The sequence below is a fragment of the Bos mutus genome, chromosome 2 (genome assembly GCF_027580195.1).
Source record: "Bos mutus isolate GX-2022 chromosome 2, NWIPB_WYAK_1.1, whole genome shotgun sequence".
In the NCBI taxonomy this organism is placed as follows: domain Eukaryota; kingdom Metazoa; phylum Chordata; class Mammalia; order Artiodactyla; family Bovidae; genus Bos; species Bos mutus.
The window spans coordinates 64,281,351-64,300,429 of record NC_091618.1 but is presented as its reverse complement, the minus strand read 5'-3'; the positions used below and the strand labels follow the sequence as shown (position 1 = coordinate 64,300,429).

At 37.8% G+C, this 19,079-nt stretch overlaps 1 protein-coding gene across 4 annotated transcripts in view; it reads left to right on the top strand.

Moving 5' to 3' along the window:
- Nucleotides 1–19,079, top strand: part of PTPN4 (protein tyrosine phosphatase non-receptor type 4) — a 190,592-nt gene that overhangs the window by 10,280 nt on the left and 161,233 nt on the right. The gene's annotated exons all lie outside the window — the stretch shown is intronic.

The following is a 19,079-nucleotide window of genomic DNA, read 5'->3' as shown; positions in this document are numbered from 1 at the left end:
TGGCAAGGTTTGTAATAGGTTTCTTTTCAAGGAGCAAGCGTCTTTGAATTTCATGGCTAGGGTCACTGTCAGCAGTGATTTTGGAGGCCACGAAAATAAAATCTATCACTGCTTCCACTTTTTCCCGTTCTGTAGGCCATGAAGCAGTGGGACTGGATGACATGATCTTAGTTTTTTTAATGCTGAGTTTCATGCCATCTTTTTCACCTCTCCTGTTTTGCCTTCATCAAAAGGCTATTTAGTGGTATCATCTGCATATCTGAGATTATTAATATTTCTTCTGGTAATCTTGATTCCCACTTGTGATTCATCTTGCCTGGCATTTCGCATGATAGACTCTGCATAGAAGTTACATAAGCAGAGTTTCAATATACAGCCTTGTCATACTCCTTTCCCAATTTTGAACCAGTCAGTTATTCTGTGTCTGTTGCTTCTTTATCCACATACAGATTTTCTTAGGAGACACGTAAGGTGGTCTGTTATTCCCATCTCTTTAAAAAATTTCCACAGTTTGTTGTAATCCACACAGTCAAAGGCTTTAGCAGTCAGTGAAGCAGAAGTAGATGTTTTTCTCAAATTACCTTTCTTTCTTCATAATCCAATGAATGTTGGCAATTTGATCTCTGGTTCCTCTGCCTGTTCAAAATCCAGCTTGTATACCCAGCTTGTATATCTGGAAGTTCTTGGTTCACGTATTGCTGATGCCAGCTTGAAGGATTTTGAGCACAACCTTGCTACCATGTGAAATGAGTGCAATTGTACAGTAGTTTGAACATTCTTTGGCATTGCCCTTCTTTGAGATTGGAATGTAAACTGACTTTTAAAAAAGTCCTGTGGCCACTGTTGCATTTTCCAAATTAGTTGATGTATTGAATGTAGCACTTTAGCAGCATCATCTTTTAGGATTTTAAATGGCTCAGCTGGAATTCCATCACCTCCACTATCTTTGTTCATAGTAATGTTTCCTAAGGCCTACTTGACTTCACACTCAAGGATGTCTGCCCCTAGATGAGTGACCACACCATTGTGGTTATCCAGGTCGTTAACACCTTTTTGTATAGTTCTTCTTTGTATTATTGCCACCTCTTCTTAATTTCTTCTGCTTCAGTTAGGTCCTTACCGTTTCTGTCATTTATTGTGCCCGTGTTTGCATGAAATGGTCATTTGATATCTCCAGTTTTCTTGAAGAAATCTCTATAGTCTTTCCCATTCTCTTATTTTCCTCTATAACTTTGCATTGTTCATTTAAGAAGGTCCTATCTCTCCTTGCTATTCTCTGAAACTCTGGTGGAGTGAGTTGCCATTCCCTTCTCCAAGGAATCTTCCCCACCCAGTGATTGAACTTGGGTCTCCTGCTTTGCAGTCAGTTCTTTACTGATTGAGCCACCAGAAAAACCCCTTTGTATAAACTACTGTGTATAAAGTAGGTAACTAACATGGACCTACTGTGTAGCACAGGGAACTATACTCAATATTATGTAATAATCTGTAAGCGAAAAGAATCTGAAAAAGAACAAAGGGACTTCCCTGGTAGCTCAGAGAGTAAAGAATCGTCTTGCAATGCAGGAGACCCGGGTTTGATCCCTGGTCGGGAAGATCCCCTGAAGAAGGAAATGGCTACCCACTTCAGTATTCTTGCCTGGAGAATTCTATGGACAGAGGAGCTCTAGCAAGCTACAGTTCATGGGGTCACAAAGATTTGGCACAACTGAGCGACTAACACACACACATATATAAAACTGAATCACTGTATTGTACACTTGAAACTTACACTACATTGTAAATCAGTTGTCAGTTCAGTTTAGTTGCTCAGTTGTGTCTGACTCTTTGTGACCCCATGGACTGCAGCACGCCAGGCTTCCCTGTCCATCATCAACTCCTGGAACTTGCTCAAACTTATGTCCCTCGAGTTGGTGATGCCATCTACCCATCTCATCCTCTGTCGTCCCCTTCTCCAGACTTCAGTCTGTCCCAGCATCAGGGTCTTTTCTGGTGAGTCAGTTCTTCTCATCAAGTGGCCAAAGTATTGGAGCTTCAGCTTTAGCAGCAGTTCTTTCAGTGAATATTCAGGACTGATTTCCTTTAGGATTGACTGGTTTGATCTCCTTACAGTCTGAGGGACTCTCAAGGGTCTTCTCCAACACCACAGCTCAAAAGCATCAATTCTTTGGTGCTTAGCTTTCTTGATGGTCCAACTCTCACATCCATACATACTACTGGAAAAACCATAGCCTTGACTATATGGACCTGAGTTGGCAAAGTAATGTCTCTGCTTTTTAATATGCTGTCTAGGTTTGTTATAGCTTTTCTTGCAAGGAGCAAGTGTCTTTTAATTTCATGGCTGCAGTCACCATCTGCGGTGATTTTGGATCCCAAGAAAATAAAGGCTGTCACCGTTTCCACTGTTTCCCCATCTATTTTCCATGAAGTGATGGAACTGGATGCCATGATCTTCGTTTTTTGAATGTTGAGTTTTAAGCCAGCTTTTTCACTCTCCTCTTTCACTTTCATCAAGAGGCTCTTTAGTTTCTCTTTGCTTTCTGCCATAAGGGTGATGTCATCTGCATATCTGAGGTTATTGATATTTCTCCTGGCAATCTTGATTCCACCTTATGCTTCTTCCAGCCCGGCATTTCGCATGATGTACTCTGCATATAAGTTAAATAAGCAGGGTGACAGTATATAGCCTTGATGTACTCCTTTCCCAATTTGGAACCAGTCCATTGTTCCATGTCCAGTTCTAACTGTTGCTTCTTGACCTGCATACAGGTTTCTCAGGAGGCAGGTAAGGTGGTCTGTTATTCCCACCTCTTTAAGAATTTTCTGCAATTTGTTATGATCCACACAAAGGCATTAGCATAGTCAGTGAGGCAGAAATACATGTTTTTCTGACATTCTTTTGCTTTTTCTATGATCCAGCTGATGTTGGAAATTTGATCTCTGGTTCCTCTGCCTTTTCTAAGTTCAGCTTGAACATCAGGAAGTTCTTGGTTCACATACTGTTGAAGCCTAGCTTGGAGAATTTTGAGCATTACCTTGCTAGTGTGTGAGATGGTGTGCAATTGTGCGGTAGTTTGAAAATTCTTTGGCATTGCCTTTCTTTGGGATTGGAATAAAAACTGACCTTTTCCAGTCCTGTGGCTGGAAAATCAGCTATACTTCAATAAAAAAAAATTAAAAAACAACCCAGAGGCCATTCAGTGTTTTCCAACTCCCTGAATAGTGTCTTTCTTTCCCTTCTGGTCCAAGGTCCAGTTCAGGATCATATGCTGTGTTTAGTTGTCATGTCTCTTTAGTGCCCTTTAGTTTGGAATGACACTGAATATTTGGGGCCCTTGATATTTCCCTGTCTTTTGATGGCCTTGACTCTTGTTCTTTGAGATGTTCCTTAACTTCTGTTCTTTCAGTAGTTGCTTGTGTGGGGAAGGAATACCATGGAAATGGTGTGTTCTTAGTGTGTCTCTAGGAGGCACAGTGTGTTGTCCCACCACCGACTGTTTTTAACCTTGAACACCTTGTTAAGTTCATTTCTGCTGAGTTTATTATACAATCATTATTTTCCCTTTTGTAACTGGTAAGCCTTTTGTGGGAAGATTTCCAAGACTTTGTTGATGTCCTGTTCCTCCTGAGATCTCCGCCCACCAGCCTTTGGGTCCACTGATGACTTGCTTGGATCAACCACTACTATGAAGGCTGCCACCTGCATTATTAATTTTTTTTTTACCAAAAATTTCCTTTCTTTCATGTATTCATTCACTTGTAAATAAATGAATTTATTTATTTACATCAACATACCTATGGATTTATATTCCTATTCAGTAGATTTTATTAGTTATTAAAATTTCAGATTTTATTTTGATGCTTAAATTGTCTTATATTTGAATAGCGGGAGCCCCTTCAAGATGGCTCCCATCTTTTTGACACATCCCACCCTTTGAGTATTTCCTTACTTTCTGGCACATTAATGAGTTTTAAACTCACTTTGTACTTTTCCTGACCCAACTCTGGAATCATTCATTTTCCCTAGGAATCCTGATTTCTTTTAATGGAGGTGGTATCAGAAACCAAGATTTCGGTACTTAATATACTCATTTCTGCTGGAGTATCATCACATTTAAAGCAGACAGAGCTAGAAAATACATATATATATGCATTTGAATATACATATACATATTTGTATACACATTTGAATCTCTTTCATCATCTAACTATGTATATATATTTAAAAGAAGAACTGACTCATTTGAAAAGACCCTGATGCTGGGACATACTGAAGTCTGGAGAAGGGGACAACAGAGGATGAGATGGTTGGATGGCATCACTGACTCAATGGGCATGAGTTTGAGTAAACTCCGGGAGTTGGTGATGGACAGGGAGGCCTGGCGTGCTGCAGTCCATGGGCTCACAAAGAGTTGGACACGGCTGAGCAACTGAACTGAACTGATATTCAAAAGTTCACACTGATAATCCATTTCCAGTCCAACACTCCAGAGTTCTTTCCAGTTGTCCCTTTTCTATATTTTTAAGTCTTGTCTTCAGCAATGAGAGATTGGCTCCATTATCCTTAGTACATATACTTATTTGCTCAATCCCCTTGTAGGTGCCAGTTTCTCTGCTCCAGGCTGGTTGTTTCCTGCCCGCCACCTCAGGCCCATGGCATGGGGTCCACAGGGCATGCTGTCAAGTCTGAGCTAGGAAGGGAAGGAAAATTCTCATTTAATCTTTTTATTTCCCTTATTTAATTCAAACAAAAATTGTCAGAAAGGTGTTATCTCTAGTTTTAAAGGTGTTATCCCATACGATAACAATGATGAAATTCAGAAAGATGTGTGACTTTGGATGTATTACCATGTGAATAACAGATATTTTGGATTCAAATGTGCATGATGTTGAAGCATCTTCTTTCTCCTGTACTGACTGCATAACCTCCAACTTCCTGAAAATTCTTGGGAAATCAAAGTGTCAGAATTTAGTGTTATACAGATGGTAGTTGAAGCAGTGGATGTGACTTGTACTGCTTATGAAGTGTGTGTAAAGTTAGGACGAAGGCCACTGTGAGAGCCCCTCCAACATCATGTAAAGGATAAGGGCTCTCAGAAAAGAGAGGAGAGTGCAGTTGTGTGGGGGAAGGTGATGGAAGAAAAAGTTAGTGTAAGGTGTCAGATGCTACAGAGAGAGAGATGAGATCCAAAGGGCTTTGAATTTGGGGGAAGGTTGTTATGACCCTAGACTTCCCTGGTGACTCAGTGGTAAAGAACCCACCTCCCAGTGCAGGAGATGCAAGTTTGATCCCTGGGTTGGAAAGATCTGGAGAAGGAAATGGCAATCTACTCTAGTATTCTTGCCTGGGAAATCCCATGGACACAAGAGCCTGTTGTGCTGAGATCCATGGTGTTGCAAAATAATTGTACATGACTTAGTGACTAAACAACAGCATATTATGCCCTAAGCTAATTGGTTTTCAGGTGTTCAGGCAGACCACCTGTATCAGAATCAAGTGAGCTACTGAATAAAAATATCAATTCTGCAGGTTTCTTTTCAGACTGCATAGAGTTTTTAAAGGGTGGGTGAAGAATGTGGAGGTTACCGCACAGGAAACCTGCTTAAATGCCGTGCTGCTGCCACTGCTACAGTTATTCTAAGGTACAGTAAAGTTCGAGATTCATTGTAGCAGAAGAGTTACAATAGAAGGGTGTGATGAGAAAGTAAATAGAGGAAACTAGACATAGCAGTGAATGTAGACTAGATGACACTAAGAAATTTGGTCATGAGGGGAAGAAGGAAGAGCTCTTAGGTCATAGAGGAATCGGGAACAGAATCAAGAAAAATATCTTATTTTTTGGCCGTGCCACTTGTCTTGCAGGATCTTAGTTCTCCAGTCAGGGATCAAACCCAGGTCCTGGCAGTGAAAGTGCCAAATCCTAACCACTGGATGCCGTGGAATCCTGAAAAAATACCTTTTTTTTAAGATTACATGCACCTTAATATTTTGGGAGGATTAAAAGAAAGAAACTGTAGTAATTATTTGAAAGATAGGTAAGAGAAACTATATAGCAACAGCTACTATCAAAAAAATGTCCTGAATGAACTTTGGTAGACATCTGAGCCAACTCCCTACACCCATTTCAAATGATTGCCATCTTATAGTGAGTTCTGGAGTTATTCAGGGATCATTGTTAGTTTTGCTATTAATTAAATACGTGTACTGCCCTTTTGTTAGACAATTGTTAAGTATGGCTACTTCATTCAAATTTCAAAATAATATAAAAAAGCATATAATTAGAAGTCTCAGTACTACTCTTATCTCTGTCTCTCCCAACCCTGCTCTCTATAGGTAACCACTTTTGTTTTTGTATATTTTACCAGTATTTTTGCAAAGAGAAATAAAATACAAATGTAAATTATTATTTTCCCCTACCTTTGTATGTAGATGGTAGCCCACTATATTAATGTTTTCTGTAGTAATTCTTTCATTTAAAACATACCTTGGAGAGCCTTTGACTCAGTATTCAGAGAGCTTCCCACGTTTTTCCTTCCTAATTTAAATACAGTGACATGTTCTATTGTGTGGGTATACTCTTAGGCTGCTAAGTTGCTTTAGTCGTGTCCGACTCTGTGCAACCCCATAGACAGTAGCCCACAAGGCTCCCCCGTCCCTGAGATTCTCCAGGCAAGAACACTGGAGTGGGTTGCCATTTCCTTCTCCAATGCATGAAAGTGAGAAGTGAAAGTGAAGTCGCTCAGTTGTGTCCGACTCTTAGTGACCCCGTGGACTGCAGCCCACCAGGCTCCTCCGTCCATGGGATTTTCCAGGCAAGAGTACTGGAGTGGGGTGCCATCGCCTTCTCCCACTCTTAGGCTAGCTAATCCTAATTATTTAAACTTTTACTCTACTCTAGTTTTTTAGATTCTTTTACTTGTGTAACTCATTTACTTTCACCTCAGTATGGACTGGAGCTCCTGTGAGGCATTTTGCATCAGTGACCAACCTTACTTTCTTTACCTGAATGAAGTCCTCTAATGCCTCCTTGGGCTTCCTTGGTAGCTCAGCTGGTAATGAATCAGCCTGCAGTACAGGAGACCACAGCTCAATTCCTGGCTTTGGAAGATCCCCGGGAGAAGGGATCAACTACCCGATCCAGTATTCTTGGGCTTCCCTGGTGGCTCAGATGGTAAAGAATCCATCTGCATTTTGGGAGACCTGGGTTCAGGCGCTGAGTTGGGAAGATCCCCTGGAGGAGGACATGGCAACCCACTCTAGTGTTCTTGCCTGGAGAATCCCCAGGGACAGAGGAGCCTGGAGGGCTCCAGTCCGTGGGATTGCAAAGAGTTGGACCTGACTGAACGGCTAAGCACAGCACAGTGCCCCTTTGGGTAAGCTTTCAGACCTTGTGGCCAAGCAAAAGACTTCCTTATTTCTGTATCTTAGATGAAAAAAACTCAGTAATGTATCTTCTTATAAGAAGAAAAGGACAAAACTAGTATTCCTTGAACTCTACCAGATGTTTTAATGTATGAGGTCACATTTCGTTCTCCTACCAACCCTGTGCAATAGGTAGTGTTATCTGCTTTTTATAGATAGAGAAGCTGAGGCTCAAAAAGCTGAGTTGTCTAGACCTTCACAGCTAGAAAATAACAGATTTAGGTTTTGAAAGTAGGTTAATTTGAGTACTGAACCTGTGTCTTTTCTGCTGCTGTCCTATTTTCTGTCTCCTGTTCTTGAATTCGTGAACTCCAGTATTATAACTGGAGCTCTGTACTGTGCTGTAAGCCTTTTCTCAAGAACCATGAAATAAGACACGTTTCCCTAATGTGTCTTCTGACGGCTGGGGTACCACCTGCTTATCTGCTCTCTGCAGCTTGGGCTCCGCTTGCCTGGGTCACTGCCTATTGCCTGGCACTCTAAAATGGATATCTTTCTTATCGCCTGTCTGGATTGCCTTTCATCATCACTGTTCAGTTTCCCTTTCTGCCCTCATGGTGCTGTCTTATAGCCCTATCACCACTTGGCAGGATGATGCTTGGGCACAACTTACGGGTGATCTTTTTTGAAAGGTCATTGTATCTTATCTGGACTTTTTTAATAGTCTACTTAAGGTGCATTCCACTATTGGTGTTGCCCTTTTAATCCATCCTCTGTATTACTACCAGAGTGATTTGACATGCACATCTGACCACTTGATACCTCTGCTCAGAATTTTGTTATTTCCTTTCCATCTGCTTGTAAAGTAAAATCTAAACCCATAGTCAGCCCCTTGTCTAACTATTTAAGCCTCTCTACTGGTATTACGTGGTACTTACAAAGCCTTGAATGTGATACGTGCTCGTTAATATAGACTACTGATGGCTCAGACGGTAAAGAATCTGCCTCCAGTGTGGAGACGGAGGTTCGATCCCTGGGTCGGGAAGATCCCCTGGAGAACGGAGTGTCCATCCTCTCTAGTATTCTTGCCTGGAGAATTTCGTGGACAGAGGAGCTACATAGTCCTGGTGGGCTACATAGTCCATGGGGTTGCAAAGAGTCAGACACAACTGAGTGGCTAACATTTTCACTTTCAGTTTTCACTCTTTGAGTGAATAGAATTTTCCAAGGAGATTAGTATTTGGGAAATTTCAGTCTTTAATATAAGTTGGTATTCTTTTTTTTTTTTTTTCTGTTTTCTTTTTAAGATACTTCTTATTGAATGGAAGTATTATAAAATATTTCACAAACTTCAAGAATTTCCAAATTGTGTAGTATGCCCAATCCATACTCATGTCAGTCCCAGTGACTTACTACACAATCTAATAGGGAAATGGGGAATCTTCAGTGGAAAGGGTTTTGTAGTTTGGAAAAGTTCCCCCAAGTGATCTGATATTGTGACCCACCTTGCATCTGGTTATTTTTATGGTTTTTGAACTACAAAAGTTTTTGTAATTAATTTGGCAGTCATACTTGACCTGTACTAATGTTAGGGTGTTTATACATTATTTATTCCCCATAGAGTGAACATTCTCTTTTAAAAAAATATTTGTTTCACTGTGACGGGTCTTAGCTGTGGCTCATGAGCTCCTCGTTGTGGTGTGTCCGCCTCTTTAGTTGCAGCGTGCAGGCTTCTCGCTAGTTGTGGCGCATGGGCCCAGATGCCCACCCTGTGGCATGTGGGATATTAGTTCCTTGACCAGGTATTGAACCTGCATTGGAAGGCGAGTTCCTAATCACTGGACACCAAGGAAGTCCTTAGAGTGAACATTCTTAAGGTTTTCCAAAGAAATTTTAATAGCAGTGTGGCTAATACAGCCAGACCCAACCAAGAATGTTACTTAATCTAAGGTAGCTGTGCAATATCACCTCTTTATAATTTAACTATTCTGAAATTCAAAACACTTTTGAAAGTGTTTTGAAACCAGAGGTTTCGGATACAGGATTGTAGACCTGAAGCAGTTTTTATTACTACCAGTTTCCCTGGCAGACAGTGATAAATGACAGTTTGTTTTATTTTGTTTTAATAGTTAAACAATATTTAACTAATTTAAGTATTTAAAATAATTTTCTATTTACACTTTACCTAATTAAGATATCTTTAATTAGAATATCTTTTTAGTGATAGTGTAGCTAGGCTTTTAAAAAAAATTACTGATTTCATTTCTTATTGGAAACATTAAGTTTTTTGTTCATTTTTCTGATAGGGTCTTAATTTTTTTTTCTTGCCCATTTGTAATATTACAGACATTAACTGATTTTTCTGTTAGTGCAGTAGCATGCTTATGACATAGTCTAAGGTTTTTGTATCCAACACATCAGTAGGAAAAGAAGCAAGGTGAAAATTCATGAACTTGTCGTGTAAGAGAGGTGACTATGTTCTTTTGCCTAATGTCCTGTCTTAGAAGTAAAAAAGCTGAGGTTTTTTACCACGGCCACCAAAGCCCTACAGTGCCTGTAGCTCCTGCTCTCTCTCTGACTACTCTCCTTGTCTACTTTTCGCAGCGTGCACTGGCCTCTTTGCTCTTCCGGGGACAGGCCTGTGTGCTTCTACATCAGGTCTTCGTGCTGTTCTTCCTTCTGCCTGGAACACATTTCAAGGCACGTGCTCCAAGCAGAGTATTCATATGACTGACTCACTCTTGCACTGCCTTTCAAGTCTGCCAAAAATGACCTTCTCAGTCATGCCTCCCCTGAGTACTGCATCTAAAATTGCTCTCTGCTCGCTCGAACATTCTCTGCTTTCTACCATGTAACTTTTTTCTTTCCTTATTAGAAAGAAGCTTCATAAGGGCAGGAGTTTTTACCTTCTTATTTGTTGATATAGTCATGTTGCTTCTCTGTATCTGGCAAATTATGGGACATTCAGTAGATAATATGAATAGGGAAGGGTTGGGGAAAGTAAAGAGTAACATTAATTAACATATAGATATTTAATTTGAGACTTTTATTTTTTATAAATTTCACAAAGTTTTATTGGTGAAATCAAAATACAGTAATTGAATATAATATTTTGTTGTATTTGGTCTAATAATGAGAAGAATATAATTCTTCTTTATAGGATAATATTTACCTTCGGTAGAGTTCAAAGTTAGTGTCCCCTGTCATTGGATCAATTGAGAATGTTCATCTGTAAAAATCATTCCTACCTTGTGACCCCAAAACAGTGAACAGGTTTGGTCTGTGGGCCATAGTTTGCTGACCTCTGGACTATGTGACCTTTGCCCAAATTAATGCAGATTCCTCCACAGTAGTCTTTAGTATCTTTTCACCTTCAGTGGTTGCTGTTCCTCTGATGAATTGTGTTCCATTCAACTGGATTACTGTTGTTTCTTGGATATTGGTTTCTGAGGCTTTTAATAATACTGTTTTAATTCTGGTGTAACTAGAATATTTTAATAAAAGCATGTGCGTTTCCAAATTTCTTCTTAAAAGTCAGTTTTTAGTATTTAGAGAGTTATTACCTAATAATGATGATGATAATATGGCTAACACTTATTAGATACTTCTGAATGTCAGGTACTGTGCTAAAAGCTTCTTGTTATCTCATTTAATCCTCATAGCAGCTCATTTTATAAATGAGGAAACTGAGGCACAGCAGTTTGGCAGCTATCAAGGTCATAAAAGTAATAGGGATTTGAGCCTTGAAACATTCTGATTTCTGAGCCCACAGTCTTACCTGTTAATCAGTGTTACTTCCCATAGTTAGTATTTTTTAGTCTTGAACTCTTTGCAGGTGACTTTCTCTTTTAATCTAACTTTATTTGTGAAAGACTAATAATCAGTTCTTTACAACAAACAGAAAGGACCCATGAAAACATGAGAGAATAAATAGGATTGTATGGTGGTATTAGGAGATGTAAAGTCAATAGTTTTCTAACTATTTGCACTTTACCTAATTAAGAGGTACCTTTTATATCATGCTCTTGATAGCTTCTCTTTTATGCTATTCTATTTCATTAAAAACATTGGTGTTTGGTCCACTAATTTGATTTCATAGCCAGTGAGTTTCAAATTATACTTTGAAAGATTTCATTAAACATTTATATGCTATCAACTCTATTGTTTGTGGTCAGTTACAAAGAAAACTACTTTCCTGAAGTAGTTGCTTTCTAAAGGAAGGATCAAAAGTCTAGAGCGCAGCATTCTCTCTTTTTTCCATCTAAAAATGCTCTACATTAAACCCCTATTCATTCATTTTGCTGAATGAATAAGAGGGGAACACCAGAGCCTCCAAAATGATACCACGTAGGCTACATGACTGGCCCTTTTTAGACAAGAAAATTTTTTTTTTCATTGACTGTTGGTACTTAGGAAGGATTGGCTTTATTTTTGGAAATTTACAAAATGAAGACGGGAAGAGAGGGAGAGAACTAGTGGCTGTTGAAGTTGTTTCTGGTACTTAGGTAATGAGCTACAGACAGAAGAGAAGTAGTTCTTGGAGTCACTGGGACAGCTTGTTTATATCTTTTTTTAGTATTACTGTTTCACTGAGTTATTTAAAGTCTTTTTCCCAACTGGACTGTGAGCTCATTGAGGGCAGAGATCTAGATATATATGTGTGTGTGTGTGTGTGTGTATCTAGCATCTAATGCTGTGTCTAGTAACTGGGGCTGCTGACATGTTTACATGAGTAAACAGGTGTATTGAAGACACAGGATTAGGGAACTCTTTAGGGGCCTTAGTCCCTTATGTGCTTGTATCTCACAGACACACAGGCACATAGTACTTTAAATGCTACAATGTATAAATAGGATAATGAGATGTAAAATATTAAGTAGCAGAAAATGAAAAGCCTCAGAGAAGTAAATTTGATACACAGAATGGTTCCAATTCAATTCCTGTGTTCATAGTTCACAATGATATCATATTGTAATTCAGTCTTCTTAGCAGGTCAGTAGCAGTTGAATAAAGGATATACAAAGCATGTGTGCATGCTAAGTCGCTTTAGTCATGTCTGACTCTTTGCAACCCTATGGGCTGTAGCCTGCCAGGCTCCTCAGTCCATGGGATTCTCCAGGCAAGAATACTGGAGTGAGTTGCCATGCTCTCCTCCAAGGGATCTTCCTGACCCAGGGATTGAACCCGTGTCTCTTGCGTCTCTTGCGTCTCTTGCATTGTTAGGCAGGCTCTTTACCACTAGTGCCACCTGGAAAGCCCAGCTACGCAAAGGACATTTGGAAAATGCTGCCTGTACATCAGTGAATCAGTGTGCATGTCCAGTGCTCACGTCTTGGGTCATTGGTTTGTACATGGTTATCTGGGATACTTTTTTGCTGTACTATATACCATTTCTTAAATAAGCTTCCTGTGTAAGTTACTATGTAATAATTACTGTGCAGATATGTTTGGTATATTAAATATAGAGAGAAATTTTAGATCAAAACTATTGTTAAATTTGATTTTTTTTCTCCTACAGAATATCAGTATTTTAGCTCATAGTTTTGATAGCACTGTCCTAAGGTAATCAGTTTTATATTACCAGCTTCAGTTCAGAGGACTGAGTGAGCCTTCACTGAATACAGTATTACAGCAGTAAGCTAAGTTATTCCAGTCCAGTACTTACAACACCAACATTTTAATTTATAGTTATATCCAGAGCATCATATATAAGAAATTAAGATTGTAATAAAGCATATGGTTCATTGGAGAACATTCTGTAGAAAATGATAACTGTAAGGGATTGTCAGCTATCCAGATAACTTTTTGTGAGTGGTTAATTGCTTCATAATTTTGGATAGCAAAGGTGTTAGTGTATCTGCTTCTTTTTATAAGTGTGAAAACAGAATTTGGAAGGCATTTCCTTTTACTTTTTCCTCACAACTTTTTATTTTGGAATATTTCAAACTTAGGGAAAAGTAGCAAGAATAGTATATTGAGTACCCATGTACCATTCATATAGATTCACCAATTGCTAACAATTTGCTACTTTGCTTCTGTATTTATATATTAAAAATTTATGAATTATTTGAAGGTTGCAGATATCATGATCATAACACTTTACTTCTAAAAATTCTATAGCGTGCAAACATTGATCTTCTAGAAATCAACACATTCTATATAACCACATGATCACACTTAAGGAATTTAGCACTGACACAATACTATAGTCTGAAATACATTCCACATTCAGATTTCTTCAATTATGTGCATATGTAATATGTGTGTGTGTGTATGTCTATATACACACACATATATGACTTTTTTTTTCTAATTCATATTTGGATCAAGGACTGCACATTGCATTTGGTTGTTACATCTCTTAATCTACAGTGCTTCCCCACCCTTCTTCTACATCCTCTCTTTCTTCTCCCTTTTTCCTCACCCTCTTCACAGTTTTGAAGACTCTAGCGGGTTGTTTTGTAGAGTGTCCTCAATTTGGATTTGTCTGATTGTTTTAATTTTTTTCATAAGTAGATTCAGCTTAAACATTTTTTGCAGGAATATTACATAGGCGCTGTGTTTTCAGTGTGTAACATCATGATGCCTGTGACAGTAATTTTGGTGAGGATAAATTTGATCATTTGATGAAGGTGGGATTTGACAGATTTCTCCATGGTAAAGGTACCTTTTCCCTATTGTAATTAATAAGGAATCAATGGGAAAATACTTTGCGATTGTATGTGTATCTTGTTCCTCAATACACCCAGTGATTTTAATATTCATTGATGATTCTTGCCTGAATCAGTTATGGTAGTTGTAAATGGCAGTTTTCTTTTTGCATTATTCAACATTTATCATTTGACATTATTTTACTAAGAACAGTTTTTTCCTCCCTCACTTAAAAAAATTAGTATCAGTTTAGACCTGTGTGTTCTTTTGTTATTCAGAGTATTATCTATTCATATTATTTATTTTGAAACTTATGTTGTCTCATTTGACTGGTGGCAGCCCCTTTTAATTTCCTCTCATGGTTTTTCATTTTTTCCCATCAGATTTTGAGGACTTCTTTACTTACTGGCACCAAATATTGATATTTTAGCCTGATATTGTATTTTCTTTGCTCCAGTTCTGGAATCAGCCATTTCTCCCAAGAAAGCCTGGTTTCTTTTAGTGGGAGTAGTACATAGGGCAGTATGTATGTTCAGTGTTATTGGAATATTTTTGCTTCTAGGTTCTAATAGTAGACAGAGATAGCAAATATATGTAAATTAATTTTTTGGGAAAAAATTTAATGGAAGTATAATTGATTTACAGTATTGTGTTTCAAGTGTACAGCAGAGTGATTCAGTATATTTGCAGAGTATACTCCATTATAGGTTATTACAAGATTATAATTATCTATCCTTGTTGCCTATCTATTTATATACAGTAGTTGGTATCTCTTAATCCCAGAATCCTCATCGTTGAATTTGTAAGCTATGGTTTGTCATAATAGCCTTTATTATGTTGAAGTGTGTTCCCTCTATACCAACTTTGATTAGTTTTTATCATAAATGGACATTGAATTTTGTCGGATGCTCTTTCTGTATCTGTAGATGATCATGTGATTCCCCCTTCTTTTTGTTAATGTATTACACTGATTGATTTGTGGGAATTGAGCCATCATTGCATCCCGGGAGTGAGTCTCACTTGATCATGGTATATGATCCTTTTTATGTATTGTTGAATTCTGTTTGCTAATATTTTGTTGAAGATTCTTATATCCATATTCACCAAAGATATTGGCCTGTAATTATTATTATTTTTTTTGGTAGTATCTTTGTCTGGTTTTGGTATCAGGGTAATGGTATCCTCATGGAATAAATTTAGGAGTAGTCTCTTCTCTTCAGTTTTTTGGAATATTTTGAGATGGCTAGGGATTAGTTGTTCTTATATGTTTGGTAGAGTTCCTGTGAATCCATTCAGTCCCGGGCTTTTGTTTGCTGGGAGTTTTTAAACTAATTGTTTCACTATTAGTGATTGGTATGTTTGCATTGATTCAGTCTTGGAAGATTGTATGTTTTAGAGATTGTATTGTATTTAGATTGTATTGTATTTAGAAATTTATCCATTTCTTCTAGGTTGTCCAGTTTGTTGGCATATAAATATCTGCAGTGTTTTCTTATGGTTTTTTGGTATCTCTGAGGTCAGTTGTAATTTTTCCTATTTCAGTTCTTATTTATTTAGGCTCTCTTTTTCTTGGTGAGCCTGACTAAAGACTTATCAATTTTATCTTTTCAAAAAATTAAAAAACGTGGCTCTTGGTGTCATTGATGTTTTCTATTGATTTTTATTTTGCTATTTCCTGTGATCCTTATTATTTCCTTCCTTCTGCTATCTTTGGATTTTGCTCTTTTTATAAGTAACTTAGGTTGTTTATTTGAGGGTTTTTTTTTGTTTGTTTCTTGAGGTGTTTGCCCTAAACTTCCTTCTTAGAATTGCTTTTCCTGTGTGCTGTAGATTTTGGAAAGTTGTGTTTTTATTTTTATTCATCTGCAGGTATTTTCTGATTTCCTCTTTGACTTCTTCATTGACTCAGTAGTTTTTTTTAATAGCATGTTGTTTAGTCTCCACATGTTTGTGTTTTCCCATTTTTTTCCCCCTCTAATTGATTTGTAGTTTAATACTGTTTTGCTCAGAAAAAATGCTTTCTCTAATTTCTGTCCTTTTAAATTTGTTGGGACTTATTTTGTGGCCTAGAATGTGATCTCTCATGGAGAATGTTCCATGTGTACTTGAAAATAATATGTATTCCACTATTTTCAGATGAAATATCCTATAGATATCTATTAAGTCTGGTCTAATGTGTCATTTAAGATGACTGTTTACTTACTGATTTTCTGACTGGTTGATCTGTCCATTGATGCAAGTTGGGTATTAATGTTCCCTACTATTATTGTATTATATTGTCAGTTTCTCCATTTATATCTGTTAATATTTGCTTTTAGGTGTTCCTATATCAGTGGATATATGTTTACAAATGTTCCATCCACTTACATTGATCTGTTATTGGTATATAATACCCTTCTTTGTCTTTTGTTATAGATTATTTTAAAGTCTAGTTCCCCCAGCTTTCTTTTCATTTTGTTTGCTTGGGATACGTTTTTCCATTCCCTCACTTTCAGTCTTTGTGTGAGTACTCTTGCCCGGAAACTCCCATGGACGGAGGAGCTTAGGCTGCAGTCCATGGGGTCTCCAAAAGTCAGACACGACTGAGCGACTTCACTTTCACTTTTCACTTTCATGCATTGGAGAAGGAAATGGCAACCCACTCCAGTGTTCTTGCCTGGAGAATCCCAGGGACGGGGGAGCCTGTTGGGCTGCCGTCTATGGGGTTACACAGAGTCGGACATGACTGAAGTGACTTAGCAGCAGCAGCAGCAAGTCTCTTATAAGCAGCACGTAGATGGGTCAGTTTAATCTAATCAGTCACCTCATCTTTTTTTCCTTTTTTTTTTTTTAAATTTAAAGTAGTTTGTATTGCATTATAGTTGCTTTGCAATGTCGTGTTAGCATCAACTATATAGCAGAATGAATTAGCTATACATATACATATATCAACTCCCTTTTGGATTTCCCTCCCATTTAGGGCACTGCGGTGCATTAAGTAGAGTTTCCTGTGCTATGCAGTATGTTCCCATCAGTTATCTATTTTATACATAGTATTGATAGTGTATATGTGTCAGTCCCAATCTCCCAATTCCTCCCATCTCACCCCTTTCCCCCTTGGCATTTGTTCTCTATGTCTGTGAGTTTGTTTCTAATTTGCAACCAAGGTCATCTATACCATTTTTATAGATTCCACATATATGCCTTAATATACTATATTTGTTTTTCTCTTTCTGACTTATCAGTGACCTTCACTCTGTAGGTCACTTTCTGCCTTACTTCACTGTCTAGGTCTATCCAACACCTTATGTCTTTTGATTGGAGTTTTGGTCAGTTGACGTTTAAAATGATTATTGTTAGATAAATACTTCTTGACATTTTTGTTGTTTTCTGCAAGTTGTTATTCTCTGTTCTTCTTAGTATAATTTCTTCCATTGTGATTTTATTTTATTCAGTGGTATGCTTGTGTTCCTTTCATTCTGATTTCCTGTGTCTATTGTAGGTTTTTGATTTATGGTTACCATGGGATTCATATGTGTTGACATATAACTATCTACTTGTTTTAAACTGATAGTTACAGAAGTTCAAACACATTTTAGAAGATCTACATTTTTAACTCCCTTTCCCTACATTTTGTGTTTTTTTTTTTCATTTTGTGTTTTTGAATTCATATTTTACATCATCATATTTATCCCTGAACAGTTCTTTGCAGTTATGATTGATTTTATAATTTTTGTCTTTTAATCTTCATAATAGCTTATTTAAATAGTTGATCCACAACCTTTACTATATATTTGGCTTTTCTAGTGGGGTTTTTCCTCTCCTATAAATTCTTCTTGTAGCTTTATCTTTTTTCACTTAGAGAAGGCCCTTTACTACTTCTTTTATAATTGATTTAGTGTTGATGAATTCTTTTAGTTTTTGCTTCTCTCTTCTTCAATTCTCAATGATAATCTTGCTGGGTAGAGTATCCTAGGTTGTATTTATTCCCCTTTCTGCACTTTAAATATATCATGCTACTCTCTCCTGGCATGCAAAATTTCTGCTGAAAAATCAACTTAAAACCTTATTGGGGGTTCCTTTGTATGTGACTCTTTTTCTCTAGCTGCCTTTAGAATCCTCTTTGTCTTTAACTTTTGCCATTTTACTTACGATATGTCTTGGTCTCTTTGGTTTTCTCTTTTTGGGATTCTGTGCTTCCTGTACCTAGATATTTGTTTCCTTCTTTAGGTTCAAGAATTCTTCAACCATAACTTCATCAAATATTTTCAACCCTTTTTTCTCTTTCTTCTTCAGGACCTCTATAATGTGGATAGCATATGCTTAATATTATCTTAGAAGTTCCTTCCTCATTTTTGAAAAAATTGTTTTTGTTTTGCTCCTCTGATTGAGTAATTTCCATTATTGTATCTTTCAGAGTGCTTATGGTTTTTCCTGTATCACCTGGTCTGCTGTTAATTTCCTTCTAGTCTATTTTTCATTTCAGTTATTGTATTCTTCAGCTCTGATTGATTCTTTATATTTTCTGGTTCCTTGTAAGATTTCTTACTGTGTTCATTTGTTCTTTTCCCAGTTTCAAGCATCATTCTTACTATGAATGCTTTATCCAGTAAATTATTTCTTTCATTAGTTTTTTTTTTTTCCCCCTTCTTCTTTTCCAGGGTTTTCTCTCATGTTCTTTGATTTGAGGCAAATTTCTCTCTTCTCATTTTGGTAAACTCTCTGTGTCTATGAAATTGGGTGAAGCACATTTATCTGTCCTGGTCTTGAAGGTATATTTACATGGGAGTGTCCCTATACACTCTGCAGATGCCCTGTGACTTTGTTAGGAGATCTGGATCTGAAGTGAGCACGGGTCACATGTTTGCTCAAGGTGGACTCACAGCTATCATCTTGGTAGGAGGTGAGACTGGAGATGAAGGTGCTGGAGCTATTCTCAGGTTTGAGCCAGAGCTGTGCTTAGTGGTTGTCACTGCCCTCTTGGGCACAGAGTCATGTCCTAACATGCTGGAGCAAAAGCCTTGAAGTCTGGGTCCAAGGTGGTTCTGTTCCCTTTAAGTGTGTTCTCTCTCCCCTCTCAGCAATG